This window comes from Micrasema longulum, unplaced genomic scaffold (genome assembly GCF_059751315.1).
Source record: "Micrasema longulum isolate JH-2025_06_02 unplaced genomic scaffold, ASM5975131v1 h1tg000403l, whole genome shotgun sequence".
Lineage (NCBI taxonomy): Eukaryota > Metazoa > Arthropoda > Insecta > Trichoptera > Brachycentridae > Micrasema > Micrasema longulum.
In genome coordinates, this window is record NW_028277603.1 from 1,035,832 (window position 1) to 1,048,161 (window position 12,330).

Genomic DNA, 12,330 nt, shown 5'->3' on the forward strand with positions numbered 1-12,330 from the left:
TATACTACACGATGTTTTCAAATTTCTTTCGCTATCTTTTTGAAACTATCCTCACTATTGGTGCATAGGGCACGGCGCAAGAACACTGATTACTGTGTTATCGTGGTCGATGATTACACGAAATTAGGATTTTGGTATTACACGTCACATACAAGGTTTATTTAAGTTTTATTTATGAGAAATCACACTGATTGGTTTTTTAAATGTTTGATAAACTTTTGATTTAAATCATTTATTTTAGTATTTTAAGTTAACAAAAGCATATTTTCAATATATTTCTTTAAATTGCGTGGCACGTTTACGGAAAATATCGAATCCATTTTATTAAAAATGAAAACTCACAGTAATATATACATAGGGCAGATTCAGAGACGATTTTGTCACAATTTATTATTTAAAAACACGATTTATCACGAAAATAAAGTATTACGTAGGTACTTTTATATTATTAGAACATTTCATTCGGGTTATATTTTCATAACACGTTCATTTTGTAAGTAGATTATCTAAAATGTGTACTTTTATCAATTTTCTCGCAATATTTATCTTTAGAAATGTTGACCACTTGTTTTTAAATAAGTTTTTATGTAATATCGTTTTATTTTTTTAAATTTTAGATATTGTTTTCTACATTTAAAACATACTTTTTATTTAATAATTAGTTGAACGCCTTTTTAAATGAGTTTTTATGCTTATTCCTTGCAGTTCAGATTAAGAAAAACCTTAAATTTGTTTAAAAGGTATTATTGTACACTTTTTTATCACTTGTTTTTTATATTTTCGCATTTCTTTCTCATGAAAAGTTATTTAATGGATTTTACTGGAAGTTTGCTTTATTTCGAGTTACAAAATAAACATGTTTTTGTTTTAAATGTTTTCTTTTTGCAGATTTTGCGAAATAAATTTGTTGATGAGAACACATAAATACGTAAAAATACACGCGTTAACGTTTGTTTAATTAAACAATTTATTCTTTTTCACAGATAGTAAATTTATATTTACGAATAATCACATTTCAAACTTCGGCATCACTGATTTTTTTGTTAAAAATGCACTCTAAAACACTTTAATACTGTAGAACCGAACATATTTTATGACGTGAGGTATAACTTTTATCTTTTTTTTTATTTTTTGTCGAAGTTTCACGCACTTTAAACTTTTTTTAAATGTTTCGATTTGATTTAAATACACAGAAATGAGAAATATTTCAACGATTTTTCGAACTATTCGAACATTTTGTAAATATGAACGTGATTTGAGATGAAAAACGCGTTCTAATTATAGTTATTTTTATTTTCAGTCGAAATAAAGGAGAATATGTGTAGATTAATCGTAGTATTTGATCGTGTGGAAAGTTTTAAAGGTATTCTGACATGATTTTCCGAATTATAGCGGTACTAATGCTCGCAATATGTATGCAGTGCGTTGCGTTATTTCATTTTGGCTCACTTCAGCGGTCTATTATGTAAACTTAAACAACACATATGTAACTTTTATTTATATTTTATACGAATTCATCGATCGCGGGTTATTATTGTTATAAAATACGAACGTTTGTCGCGTAAATAAGAGCTACGAACTGGTTCGAAGACATTCTCGAAGTATTTCGGATAGTTACGACACGTTATAGACGAAATTTGAAAAATGCACTTTATTTACCGTTATATACTTTCGGAAATTGCGTCGGGATTATTATAAATCATCGAGATACGAGTAAAAATGCCAACGGAACGCTTCTAGCGACCGCGGAGACGTCTTTGAAAGTCTCGGGCCTATCGCGGGGACCAGTAAAATGAGTAAAAGGACAAGAACGAACACAAAACTTACACAAAAAACACAACCAAAAATGAAAATACACCTTTTAGGATTAAAATTAACGTTTCGGAACAATCACACACCTAGTATTACACTATAAAAACGTATTTGAAGTTATTTCGAGAGTCCATTGAACTGTTCCAGTTGAATTTTACGTGGAGTAAAATTATACGACAGGCAACGTTGTATAGCCATAGCCGACATATACATGGCGGCTGTTGAGGAGAGGGAGAGGGGAAACGGGTCCGGGCGATTCCATTTCTGTCGAGGGGGGAGTGCTAGAGAGAGACGGACGACGGCCACACCGCACACCGAAATCTCGCTCAGGGGCTCCAAACAGCGTCGACCACTCTCTACGCGATATTTCGTATATTTTTTATTTCAATTTTAAATGTATATATAATTCACATACGCATCGAGATAAGAGCCGTTTCTTCAGTACATAACACTTATCGTCGGCTGAGCTAAAAATTTACGTGGGTAATTAGAAATAAAATCAATTTTTATCGTAATAAAATGAAAATAATAATGTGTAACATATGCAAAATTGTTACAAAGAAATACTTATACAATACCTTTGCTCTATAATAACGTTTAGTATTATGTTTGAGCGTGGGTAGGTAGGTAATATTGTGTCTACCTACGCAATTTACGATTTAACGATGAATAGCTGAAATTCACCTAGAATCGTTTTGCCATACTGACGCAGTTTTCTTGTGAACACTAGTTTATGCATTTCTCTGATTTAGCATTGTTAAAATTATGCATGTTTTTTGTCTTAATATTTTTAATGACCCTACTTGAATTCCTTTTAATACAATACAATAATGTCAATAATCCATTGTTCCTATCCATCTAAGAGTTTATTTTGAAACTGATGTGAAATAATTAACTTTTCGAAAAGTTACACGTTTCTATTTTATCCCGATGAGAAACGTTAGTGCGTAGGAAAATCCATTCAAGCAGAAAGTACGAAATTACGTAATAATGACTGACAATGTTTATTTTATATCGTGATTAAAACACAAACAATTAAAATTTTGACGGAATTATGAAATATTTTATTTATTCTTTTAACTACACATTTAGAATTTTTATTTTTTAACAAAACAAACTGTCACACCATTTCCCCGTAGGGGTAGGCAGAGAGAAAAGAACGCCATTTCACTCTGTTTTTGCACACATACCTCGCTTTCTCTGCATTAATACATCTTCTCATGCATGCGTGCTTATTTTTTCGACATTTGACATGTCCATCTTCAAGTATTTGTTAGATTTTGGTCATGTCATGTCTTTGTCGGTTTTTCTCGTTTTATGCAACCATCAACATTCGCATCGTAAAGATTTTATGTCGTTCTTTCGCAGAACATTCGCTCTGCGTGTCAAAATCAACGCAGAACTTCACGATTGATTTTGTCTATAATGCTGATCTAATCCTTACAAAATGCACGGATCTCGACATTTGTGCACCTATCGTACATAGTTTTACCATACATTATGCCCATGATCGCATTTCGATAAACATATCGACAGGTGATTTATTGTTGGGTTAGGTGACGTGATTGAAGAATAAATCTTTTTTTTTTTGCTTTTTATGCGGCATCATGAGTATTTTTAACTAAAATTACTTACCTTTTTTTATATGTAGAAAATGTTTCATTGGACGGTTGCATGTCAGCGTTTCCGTTTAAAAACCCCTGATAACATTACTTCCACGCCAAATCGACATTGTAGTGGTTTCGTATATACCACCTTTATGTACAACAATTTTAACATAGTTGAATTTTGATTAATGTACATTTTTCCGTATAATAATACTTTTATTCCGTAACGTTTATATCATGCTTTATTTATCTGGTGATAATTACCACAAACTTTATGTAAGTAGGAACTTGAATATGTGTATTTCAAGGGCAACGTCGCATTTCCAGAGAAACGACAATAAACATTATTTACTATGGTTTTTAAGAAACGGAATACTATATGGATAAAATAACTTTTTTCTACTCTTTCTCGTTGGTATAGAAAAACGGTATTTAATTTCTTCACCCTAGGCCTAAAATCGCAAACAGCTTGGTAGTGCGATGGTATATGACATGTCAAATGACGCAATAAATGTAAGACAGTAATTATTGTTATGAAATAATATTTTTACTTGCCTTTTTTGTATCTATTACCTTGGCACTTTCTTAAAAATACATTTTTTTGTAAACAGATAATAACGGTTTACTATGCCATCAATACAGGTGCGGTAGAAACATATAATTTTATTATATCGTCATTATTGTAGAACAACGACGCATGTGATTTGCTTCAACTTAAATTATATTTTTTGACACTTTAGTACAAAAGTACATCCTTTGATATTTAGTTAGTTACAAATATACACATATGTTCATAAATATATATTTACATACGTTGTTCTACGATCACGACGATTTTCCCAAATTTAAAAAAAAGTACACATATTTTACACGTAATGATCAGCAGTGACGGGAGGTTTTATATAGGTAAGTTATAAATTTAATGAAAAATACCTGCCTTAATTCTTCTTTTGGTCATTGAGAAAAAAAATAAATAGACACGTTATTAGCGCTAAGAAAATATCATTTTGATTCGTGGGTAATTTCCTTCCGTGCCTTCATTATCTAACGGCCTTTCATCGCGATCAGACGTGATGCTGCCCAGAAATGAAAAACGCACTGAAACTGTGAAAAACAAAACAGTTATATCGTTTCATTTGTAAATTCAATCCAACACATGGATTAAATAGATAATTAGTTATATTTATAAAAAAATAAATATGAACTAAAGAAATATTTAAATCTCTTTCGTACATGAATTTTTGCACGAGAGTTGATATATTTTTTTCCAAATTATTAAGGGAAACGAAATATTTGCTGTTTTACATGTTGCTAATATATGAATAACGTGTTTTTTCAACAATGTTTTGAGAATGTCCAAATGTTTGTAAACAGGCTGGATTTCCTTTTTAGGGAGTTTTTTGTTATTTTTCCAGATGTTTATTTAAATATGTGTCCATGCTTCCAATTTACATTTTTTTGTACCCCAACTCAACACAGGGCCTTTGGCCTCATAAAGTTAGAGATCCGTTATTTTTTTAATAATATATGTATTTGCATGAATAACTAAACAAATATTTAGATCTATTTATTACCACAGAGAGGCAAAACGATTTTAGGAAACGGAATATGGAAATCTAGCATTTACTGGGGCTTACGATCTGTCATGGGCCGAATTTGTTCATTGATTTGATAGCATTTGTACATTCTCAAATCATTATAACTAACTGGGCCCCGATTACAATGGGAAGTAAAGAGAGTTATCCTCGACTGTCTATCGAGTATCTTTATCGGTAACCTATAATTGAATACGTTTAAAAGAAAAAAAGGTATGCATATTTTGCTTTTCACATATAAAACTTAATTTTACTTTAAAAATCTAAAAATGGTGTGAAATGGTTCAGCCGGATGAATCTCACCCACATGATAAAGGCGTTGGCCTCTTTCTTCAATATTGTCTTGTCCCAAAGCAGAGGCTGGGACAATACGAAAATTCGGCCGCAGTTCACACGTGAGCGTTACAAAAATGAATACACGACGGCGTATATTACGAGTGAATTCTTGAAAAGATTATTTATTTTATACCAAAATGGATTGGAATTGTCAAATTTTTGTACGAACTAAATAATAAAAATGATTTTTTTCTCCCGCTATTATCGGCAGAATGTTTTTTTTGGAGCGACACGTTCACGTTACGCAAATTGCTATTGTCACAGGGTCCTGTCCGTACGTGTTTACACGAGGAAAATGTTGGCCGCGCGCTGTGGAGGAGATAATTATTGTTTCGCGGAGATAGCCTGCCGGTCTATCTTAGCGACGATGTCTCGGGACAATTTTTTGTCCTACAAATCGCTGTTTACACGTGGACGATGGTCGAGTCCTGGGACAAAACAATATTGTATTGTCTACGTGTCGACGTCCTTTAAGATAGTCACGGAGATAGTTTAGTCATGTTGAACGAATGGATGACGAAATTATGGTAAAACGGATACATATGGAGAGAATTATTGGTAACGTAGGACGTGAACGACCAAGAAAGTCGTGGCATGATCGGACAAACCAAAATCTACATTCTGGTAATGTCAAAAGCGGACACAACCGTAGGTCATGTGTAGGGTTGCTATTTGCTATCCGTCTCGATATATCGGGATTGTCACTGTTATTGAGCTCTCTGTCCCGACGTCCCGATGAAACTTATAATGTCCCGATTTAAACTTACACAGTGCAACGCTGTTAATCAACTAAAATCTTCCACGGCCGTACTGACTATGAATGTGAAAATAAGATGGCAAATGGTTTCGGCAGTTGATGTATCTAAAGACCTTCATAGAAGCTGAACTTGCCTCGATAGAGTGGAAGTCGATAGGTTCTGTGAAAGAAAAATGATATTTTTTGTTGATTTTTGAAATTGAGCGAGTATTTTATTTCCATTCCTGCTCATAAAACCATAGTGGAGGGAGTAATATCATTGATTTTGGCCCAGTAAAAATAAACGATAAAAAATGTCGTCTGCTGCCAGGGACTGCAGAATCAATATTGCAGTATTACGTTAATATTAAGTCATAGAAAACATATGGCCAGCGGTACTTCTTCCGCCAGAAGCACCGAATAAAATGTTAGAAAAACATTTCTATTATATTTCTGAAAAACCATTATAAAATTGCATTTTTTGTTACCCCATTCCAGAACCTCCGGACGAGACCCTAGCGAAATATGGAAACCTAGTCATGTATAACGTAGATGTACGAATGTAGAAGATGCTAGGAAAACGTGTCAGGAATGTCAGGATAGACGAGAGTGGTGGTCCATCCTCTCTGCCTACCGTAGTATTAGAAATAGTTCCGTTTACAAAATGTGTTTCCGTCTTTGTTAAGGTTTATATTTTATTGATTTGGAAAAAAATGCGAAGGTCGGACAGTCGAATTGCTCCGAATCTTACGAGAGTCGTCTCGGCCAAAATTGACCGAGTATTCTCCGATCTTCCTGAGCGACGCGGTGCGGCGGCGGCGTTGCCGGACTTCGTTACCCGGAATGAATTTCGTTCTCAGGTCAGGAGATGTCTGGCAACAGTCCGTTGCTGGTTGTTGATTGCCGGGCCAATCGCCGATCGCAGACCGAAGGACGGGGAACATGGCCGAACATGGAACATGGCGGATGGCCATGGCATATGGCGCCCATCACCACGTCTTATTGGTAAAAAAAAGACCTTTGACGGAAAGATGGATTTTTGTTTACTTAGCTGATACGTAATTTTTCTCAAAACCGTGATACAGTTTTTTTATGTTGTTTTTTATGAAAGCGCAAGTTCTCTTTTTTTGTACTTAAATTAAAATCATGATCATTTCCTTTCCGCACCTAATGGTACATAAGACACTGCGTTGGCACACCAATCGCAGCGTATCTTGATCATTTTTGTTACATGAAGGTAAGATGATAGTCTCACGCTTCAGGTATCAGTCCAGGAACTATGCCTGGTTTTAATGGCCATTTTACACACTGCGTAACATCCACCATTCTGCCCATGTTTAAACATCCAAATTTCCTCAACTCTTTGATCTTTTGATTTACGTGAAGTAAAAGAGATGGTAAGATTCATCTATTATTTCACCTACATACTAGGCAAACGCCTGTAAATATTTATTATTATTAAATGTTCTTCATCTCTGTTGCAATATGTTAAGATCCAGTCCTTGGACAAACTCAAAATATTGATGACAATATTTGTCGTCATCAATCGCTTATTTCTTTATCAAACCACCAAATTAACAAACAATCATTTGATCACAGTAGAAAAATACACACATTTTGTGAAGAAACGTGGTTTAGATAGTTCTCTGTGTCCAGACGGATGAAGAATACAGTTCTGTGTGAAATACAACCCGAACCCCGGACGAGTAATTTCGGCTCGACGCGACGGCTGTTATCAGGTGAAAATCCTGAATAAGGGAATCGAGTAGAGATAAGTCTGCCGTTCGCCTACCATTCTTGAGGTTCGATTCCTACGATGGTCGACATGAAATATTGATTGTAATATTTTATGATTCTGGACTGGCATCTGAAGCCAGTCTTGAGGTTCGATTCCTACCATGGTCGACATGAAATATTGATTGTAATATTTTATGATTCTGGACTGGCATCTGAAGCCATAGGCTGATCACTTTACCGTCATGTAACGGAAGCTCGATTTGCACTGCATTTAGAAACTCAATTCATATAAATAATTTAATCAGCAAAGTGGCGGCATTATCGAGTCTTTTTTTAAAAATCAAAAATTTTGGTCAAAAAACGAAAAAAATAATGTATGAAGCCTGTGTAAAAACTTAAGTGTGTTTTATGCAACTACTATAGGTAACTGGAAATCAAAATGACATAAACAGTCTACAAAGACAACAAAATAAAATATATTGACCTTCCATATCTAACAGCAACTAGAGAACTCTTAAAAAAAACTAAGCAATTAAATGTAACTGAACTCTTTAAACTAGAATCCTTAAAAATTATCCATACATTATTAGCCACTGATGTAATTGTAGACGAAGAACTAAAACTTGAAAAAAAATGTAGTAAGCATGGACACAATACGAGAATATCGGAAACATATCATATACAACCTTCTTAAACTAGACAAGGACAGTCGAGACTAATAAACCATGGACTGAAATTATACAATAAACTACCAGACAAAATTAAACAAAAGACTCAGACAAACTTTTCAAAAGATGTAAAAAATATTATAACCAACAACAGAGTATGAATAAAAAATTACATATTATTTTTGTAAAATGAATGTAATAATCCGTAAGGGTTGACAAATCAATTTTCAAATAAATAAATAAAATAAAAATAGAGTGCTCTACGCACCACTAAGTGTGGAGAGGAGGATGATGATTAATAATATAACGTCCCTTAAAACAATTCGATTCTATGCGCCATAGGGTGTATTTGGCTATGAATTAAAGTACACGTATAGGTAGTTGTTATATATGCATATTAAGTATATGTATATATATATATATATATATATATTCATAGTAAAACCATACAATCGCAACATTCAAGTTTCTATATTATTCTACGAAGAGTAGAGAACTAAAGATATCTAGCGCGTTGTTACACATTAATTCGTTCTTTAATACTGGACTTTGTCGTTTCGCTGTTACTGTAGAATCATTTCTCATTGGAAGTTCGGTGTTTTTTTAAATTTGTTAATAGACTTGTAAAATAAACCAATTTAAAATAAGAAAAAAATACGTATCTTATTATAAGCCCTATGATTTTCTGAAGTTTTGTTTTTCTGAAATTACCTCGTGTGACGTCTCAAGTTCTATTCCGCTTCTTCTCGGTCAGTTCCCCTATTGGTCCATTGACGGTTACTAAACCGAAAATCTTCCACAACTCTCTTATCGTTGGTTGATTCATATGAACTGGTTACGCCGTTCAAAGTAGTTAGTTTAAAAAATATTTTTTTACTTACATTTTCATGAACCTGCGTATATGTTTTTTTCTAATTTAAATCATTGGTTTGTTAGGAAATTCGAGAAGGTACAGTGTTTAAAAAAAAAAAAAAAATTCAATAGATTTCAGACTAAGTCAATTTTTTTTCAATATTATTGTTTATTTCTATGCTTTTTTAATATACAATTTCCTGTAGCAATGAACATTCTTATTACTGTTGTAAGTGTAGTTATGAATGCTTTATATTACAGGTTAAAAAAAAAATACATGAGTAAATAACCAAAGCATCAAATTGTATACTTTGGTGCTTATCAAGTTATCAAGTTGTGACAAAAAGCGACATAAAATATTTTAAACCGCCCAAAATCACATACTTCGTTGTTCAAAGATCATGAAGATATCTATGTATATTAGGTAGGTCATTGTAATTTGGTATACAGGTTTAGTAAGATGTAAAAAAATAGTGAGTTAATTAGTTCAATGTCCTGGATGAACATATTAAGTTCTCCAAAACGAAAGCCATTTTCAGGGGGAGTGTACAAGTCTGGATTTTGTCTAAGGAAAAATACCATTGCAGGAGACTGCTGCGAGATATTGCATATATTTATATACCATTAAGTGTGTTGTCCACATGCTCTTGAAATATATGTATGTTTATGTAATAATATTTTATTTTTATTTTTGCTTTTATTTAATTATGTACGTGCTTCCACTTTCCATTATGTTGTATTCCACTTAACACAGGGCCCTTGTATAATGAATTAAAAAAATAAAAGTTAAATTGAAAATATAAAAATTAAATGGTTTTGTACAATGTAAACATGTACGTGATGTTTTTTGTAGACATTTATTGATAAAACTTTGGTATAGTTCACTTTTATTTAATTTTGACCAGTCCTGATATTGCCTTTTTCAAACGAAAGCCCTTTTTGGTCAAAATGAAATGAATGTGAAACCAAAATGAGAAGTTTGATAGATAATTTTATTTAATATTTCATCAAAATCATTATTTTACAGATAATTCATAATCATCGTAAATTCACATACCTATATACTGCAATCTTGAGATTGCGATTTTGAGCGCTCTCTTTGCGGAAGAAAGATCGTTGCTAGCACGTAATTTACGTATTAATTTGTTCTAACAACGCTTTATCCCCTAGAGAGCGTTTAGAATCGCACTGCTGAGGAGAGCCTTAGCCACGGTTACCTACTTTACCTGACATCAGATTCTATGGTCAACTTCCGAAACTTCAGAGGAATATTCCTTACGGTGAAATTTAAAAAAAAAATCTCAATTAACTTACGCCAAAGCTCATTTTTTATTCCTTTAAAAAAAAATATCATTTTAAAATGGGTAAATCCTTTATTGCACGAACCCATACCCATTCGCTTCTGTAGTCCGATTCCGGTGCGTATCGTTTCATTGGACAAATAGTTACAGGAAAAATGGTGAATGTTACACAGTGTGTTGTGTGGCCACTTAAACCGACCAATGACAGGTCATAAGCCCTGTAAATGTCTAGACTTCCCTTCTCTAAAATGTTCTCACCCTGTTGTAATTTGTTAATCTCAATGACTCCCTGGGTGGTGAAATCCAGTCTATTGTCTACAAACATTTGGACAAAAAATATTGCAAGAAATATCAGTTTCCAAATAGAATGTAGATTACGCGTCCTGCAGCTACAGAGTGGTTGAAAATTTAGACCCTAAATTAGGGTTGAAGAAAAATTCTTGCATAATTATATCGAGTAGAGGAGGGCGTGTTCTGCAATATTGTAAAATCTCAATAAAAAAATAAAAAATAGCGCTAGATTGGAGAATAAAATAATATTATAATATGTGCTACGCCCCCCGTTTCCAGTTCCCACTTCCCACCTACACAGATAAGTATAGGAAGACAGTTTACAGCGACAGGGTGAACCGGTGAATGTGATATTGATTTTCCAATCAACAATATACGAATATACTATACACCCAGTACACACATACATAATATATTATGTTCGTACGGCATACACTGTGCTAATATAAATATACACTAACTTTTCATTCAAAATTCTACTATTGAATTGGATTCCTTTACAAAAATACTTAAACATATTATAAAATAGATGAAGAACATTTTAGAGCATGGAATATAGAAGTCTTTCTAGGCATTTATAGGGCTTACGACCTATAGTTGACTGGTTTAGTGGCCACTTTACACACCGTGTAACATTAACCATTCCCCCTTTATTTGAACATCTATATTCATTTAATTCTTCCATCTGGGGCATGGCGTCATGGCGGCCTCCGTGGTGCAGTGGCTAAGACGTTTGACTCACGTATTTAAAAAAAAAAAAAAAACTTTTCTTGGACCGGTTGGTTTTATTAAAAAAAATAATTTTATGCGTTGCCTCTTACGTGAAATAATTTTATCAGGTGAATCTCTTCACAACAAAAAAGGTTTCAGCCCTTTTTTATTTATTTATGTATTCATTTTTTTCACATTATAAACGATAATTAATAATAAAAATAATGTGACCTCCCCGTGACGAGGACACTTAAGAACATATTTAAAAAATATTTTTACATGTGAGAATATACAAAGAAGACTTAATATACAGATAGAAATAACAAAATGTTCACACAGTTTTAAACACTATGTATTTATGTTAATATTTAATCAATGTATACTTGTATTATTTATATTATAAAACGCACAATAAAATAACAAAAACATAACATAAACCATACATTTGTGGAACAGGTGATTCAATATTGGTTTGGGCGAATGAGACAATCCATTTTTTACTTCTACCCATTTTATTATATTTACTATTACCTTCAATAAAATCAACAGGTGGAAAAATTGAAGAAATGTAGATGTTCGAGCATAGGTAAAATGGTGAATGTTACACAGTGTGTAAAGTGGGCATTTAAACCGGTCAATGAAAGGTCATAAGCCCTGTAAATGCCTAGACTGTCATATTTCTGT

General features: G+C 33.1%; 1 protein-coding gene across 5 annotated transcripts in view; it reads right to left on the reverse strand.

The window, feature by feature from the left end:
* Positions 1-2,025, reverse strand: part of Smr (nuclear receptor corepressor smrter) — a 426,844-nt gene extending 424,819 nt beyond the window's left edge. Inside the window, exon 1 of one of the 5 annotated variants that reach the window (XM_088226003.1) lies at positions 1,899-2,025. The gene's annotated coding sequence lies outside the window, so the exon portion shown is untranslated. Of the gene's footprint in view, positions 1-1,659; positions 1,761-1,827 lie in introns of those variants that run through there. The other 4 variants (XM_088226001.1, XM_088226002.1, XM_088226005.1 and 1 more) reach the window with 4 other exon arrangements.
* Positions 2,026-12,330: the final 10,305 nt, after the last annotated feature.